Source organism: Arachis duranensis, chromosome 10 (assembly GCF_000817695.3).
Source record: "Arachis duranensis cultivar V14167 chromosome 10, aradu.V14167.gnm2.J7QH, whole genome shotgun sequence".
In the NCBI taxonomy this organism is placed as follows: domain Eukaryota; kingdom Viridiplantae; phylum Streptophyta; class Magnoliopsida; order Fabales; family Fabaceae; genus Arachis; species Arachis duranensis.
Genome location: NC_029781.3, coordinates 14,145,783 through 14,150,840, shown reverse-complemented (window position 1 = coordinate 14,150,840; position 5,058 = coordinate 14,145,783).

The following is a 5,058-nucleotide window of genomic DNA, read 5'->3' as shown; positions in this document are numbered from 1 at the left end:
CCTATTATGCGGTTTAACACATCTCGTCTTAAGGGATTAGTATTAATTTCTCTATTCCTAATAAACAAATGTCTCTTTTCCTATTTCTCAAATAGAAAAATACAAATATTAAAACTAATATTAAAACGGCCTCAAGCTCACTCTGAATCATAAAATAAAAAATAAGAAATCGTCTAAATTGCTCGTAGCGGTCCAATGGTTCCATTATTCCCTAATCAACAGGTTAAAAATATAAATAATAAATTATTATAAAATTTTCACAAATACTAAAAATAATCACCAGCAATAAGAATAATAGTAACATAACCTACTAATTATTTTATTTTTGAATTGAAACAAATAAGAAAAGTTTAGTATATATTTTTTATTCATTCTTCCATTAAGAACAACATACATACAACTTTGTCCATTCATTCAAAGCATCATTAAAAAAATCACCAATTTTGTCACACATACAATTCAAATAAAACACACATATAATTTTGTCTATTCATTCATTCATAGCATAGTTAAAAAAATCACCAATTTTGTCATACAAAATACAATTTTTCTTGTTCATATTTAATTTTCAGATTTTCAATTCACTCAGCATTATTTGGTTTCTTTGCAGGATCCTCCTTTTCAGCTTTAGGTTGGGCTATGCAAATGGTCGAATAGGTGGCATGTGTAAAAACTTGAAATGCTTTCATAAATAAGGGATTTGAAAATGACTCAAATAGATAATACCCAGATGAAAACAATCGAAGAATTTGAGCTTCTTGGAATCCAGAGAGTGTTTTCGAGATTCAACAGATGCAGAAACCAATTAAATAGCAAGTCTCTTTGATTGAACAAACTACAACAATGAATTTAAGAGAGAGAGAGAGAGAGAAAGAGAGAGAGAGAGAGAGAGACCGACCTGAAAATGCAAAGTGAAGAGGTTCTAGCTGCTACAAGGTGATTTTGGAGCCAGTTACAGAGACTATAGACTATAGAGAGCAGGAAAAAGATAGAACCTGCTAGAGAAAGACGAAAAGAGAATTGGTAGATGAAGAAGAAAAAGAAGAGAGAAGACAGAGAACAGGAAGATGAAGAAAGAACCTGCTAGAGAAAAAAGAAGAAGAAGAAGAAGAAGAAGAAGAAGAAGAAGAAGAAGAAGAAGAAGAAGAAGAAGAAGAAGAAGATAGGAGTCAGAGAACAGGGAGAAGAGAATACTGTGGAAGAGATCGGCGTTGTAGAGAAGATGTCAAATTAGGATTTTTTGATAGGTTTAAAAAAGGGTAATGGTCGAATAATAAAAATATCTATAGGTAAAAAGGGAAGAAAAAATTATTAAAAAATTCGTGTCCCCCTTATTAAATCTCGTGTCCATCATTGTCCTTCATAAAGAAGTAGACACAAAAATATAAAAAATTATCCCGGAGACAATGTGTTCCGTGTCCATATCTCTACCAAAAACACTTTTTAAATTTTCGTTGTCCATGTCTCTGTGTCCTGTCTCCGAAAATAAATGCTACCTTATATACTTCATGTCTTATCCTTACCTATCTGCTGGTTTACGTTTTCGAGTGTGATATATATATATTATTTTTAGAGATCGTAATACCTCACTACCTTTGTTTAACGAATTTAAGCGTAAATCTCTATTTGGTAGGGTGTTACACATAGCCCTTAAGGTAAGAGCTACAGTAGCAAATGGCAGTCTACTTTGACCATTTTGCGCGATGGCAGCACTGCTATTGGATAGAGCCCCTCATCACATGCACCGGCACCAGCACTAACATCGACAACGGCACCTCTACCGATGCCGATGCAAGACTAGGGGGAAAGCCAGAAGAAAGATGCGAATGATTATCAGGATCCATAGGCTATGTTTGGACCTTACTTTTTTTCTTCGGGTTGTTATTTCATATTTGCTTGACATTAAAGTATATTTATTTGACATCACTTTTTTTCTTACATTTGTTATTTCACATTTTTGTTTATTGTTCGATAGAAAATAATATTTAGTTTCTATTAATTATGATATAAAAAAATTAATGATAATAATAATGATAATGAATATTCTGATAGTAGGTTATAATAAGAATACTAAATATATGCATTCTCAAAAAAATGTTCTATTTATTACTGTCGGATTTAAAAAAATTATGGTAATTTTTATTTCATTTTTAAATTATAATTATGTTCATTTATTACCTTTAAAGTTTGTGGTAGAAAAATCTAAGGCTAATAAGTGGCCTAAAAAATAAACATAGTGTGAAATTTATTATTGGATTTTTTTTTACGGTAACATTTTTCTAGTTTCGTCACCCTAATTACTATTCTGTCGGATTAATCTAATAGTAATTAGCGTTGGATTACGAAAATTTGATAGTAACTTTTTTTTGGTGAGATTTTTTTATTAGATTTGACCTGACAAAAAACTCAACAATTGTAAAATTATTGTTGAATTTTTATAGTGAATCAAACAGAAATGGCTGAGTATTTTGTAGTGAACTTTTATATCGGACTCTTATTCTTTACAATTTGGAATGAAGCTAAAAAGAATTTAGTTTCCCAAAAATCATATTCTTTAACCTTTTAAATATTTTTTTCACACTTCAGCTTTGAGAAAGTGATTGGTGGCCACTCAACCCAACCTGAAAATTGTGATCGGAGGTCGCAAGAGGGATACAACAAGTGTTACATGTCAAAGTTGATTAGAACACACTAACTAACGATTAATTAGGATAGCTAGCTAATTGCAACTAATTGTGGATTGATATGATTAGTTTGCTAGAACTAATCTGATGGTTATCAGTGGCTAAGCGAAGGGGGAGTTGAATCTTAGCCCTCTTTTTGCTGAATATTACTTTCTACTTTTTAGAATAGCTTCAGTAGATATTTCTGCTTTTTGTCTCATAACTGGTCAAGAGACATTTTCTTTTTGTCTCATAACCGGTTAGGAGATATTTTTTAATTTTGTCTCCCACGAACAGAAACAGTAAAGGAGTAGAATAGAAAGAGAGAATCACACCTAGAAGTATCCTAGTTCAGCTGCTAAGTGCAATGCAGCCTACATCTAGTCTCTGTCACAACAGTAATAGAATTTCACTATAATCAAACTTATTACAGACTCCAGTTCTTCCCTAGGAATTACCCATTCCTATCCAGGACAAGTCCAGAATCTATCCTTAAAACTGAACTTGACTTGGTCACCTACCAAGCTTTTGACTGCAAAGTGCTAACCCAACTTGCAAGGGTACAAGTCCAGATTCTACCCGAACCCGAACTTGACTAGACTCCAATCTAGCTTTCAACAGCAAAATGTGCTAACCCAACTTGCAAGAAAATCCCCTCAGAATCATGACACCAAAACAGAAATACATATAAAGAATTTCTGAGATATTAATGGCTTTTTCTTTACTCTCTGCCTTTTTTCCACTCATTGGCTTTTTCTTACAAAACCTTACATTTTGCCTTTTACCAATGAAACACAGACATACTCACTGAGAAAAAGAAATATTCAATGAAAGCCATGAAGGAGAAGAATAAACAGCTCAAAGAGCTATGGGAACCCGAACGTGTGCTCTCACTCCTTGTCTCAATCCTTGGCCGTTCTCCCTTATTATAGAAGGGGAAGCTTCCAAGGTTGAAACGGTTCAACCAAGCCAACTTCTTCTTCTTCAATCATCAAACCGGTTCGAACAGAGAGAGAAGAGAGGGAATCGAAAGCTAAAACCAACATGCAATTACCTCTCTCTCATCCCTTCTCATCAAGCTTCATCAATCTGAGCCTTCCATCTTGACTTGGTCCCCAAGAAGGATTTCTGACCCTTGATGAACCCTTGATCCTTGACAGCTCCATCTACTCTATCTTCTGCATCTTTCTCCACGTAGCTACAGTAGCTACCTCCTGTGATGAATGATCAGAAAATAGAGACGAACCATACCCCAGGTGACGTTAGGATTTTTGCTAGTAAAGAATTTGTAGAAATATAGTCGTGTAGTGAGTATAGATTCTGAACCAACAGAAATCCCTTCGTACAAACGTTTTGGTTGTCACAAGTAACAAACCCCTAAATAAATTGATAACCGAAGTATTTAAACATCGGGTCGTCTTCTCGAGGAATTTCAGGGAGGTATGTTCTTATTATTGGTTACGAGTTTTGTAGATTGGGGTTTTGAAAGTGAGGAACAAGTAAATTAAATGACAAATAAGATAAAATAATTAACTATAAAATAAACTCTTGGCAAGATATAAAAATTCGGAAGTCCTATCCTAGTTACTCCTATAAGAATGGAAGTTAATCCCACTTAGTTAACCTTTGCGTAAGCAAGGGAAAGTCAAGTGAACCAATTGGTTAGATTTCCCAAGTCCTAGCCAACTCCTAAGGAAAGACTAGAGTTAGTGGAATTCCAGTTAATTAGCCGACATAACAATCAATCATGAATAGTTGGTAACTCAAGAGCTTCCAGTTAATCAATTAAAGCCAATAATATAAAAAGCTAAATTAAAATCATAAATATCTGGAATACCTCAAGTAACATTCATTCAAAGCAGTAAAATCTAACATGGAAAAGTTCATAAGCCAATTGGGCAACATAAATCAAACACAAATAAAGCATTAAAGTATCTCAAAGTAGAAGAGAAGTCAAAATAAAGAAATATTGAACCTCATATGAAGATGAGATAAATCCTAATTTCTAAAAATTCTAATCCTAAATTCTAAGAGAGAGGAGAGAGCCTCTCTCTCTAAAAACTACATCTAAAACTAAAATTGTGAATTATGAAAGCATGAATATGAATGGATGCATTCCCCCACTTTATAGCCTCTAATCTGTGCTTTCTGGGCCGAAAACTGGGTCAAAAACAGCCCAGAAGTCACTCCCAGTGCTTTCTGCTCCGTACAGGTCGCGGGAAAGTGACGCGGAGGCGTCGTCCACACGTTCGCGCGGAATGCAATTCGCAGATGCGATGTGGACGCGTCATTCACGCGTTCGCGTTGCCTAACTTCGGGGCAGTTATGGCAAATTCTATATCGTTGCGAAGCCCCGGATGTTAGCTTTTCAATGCAAGTAGAACCGCATAATTTG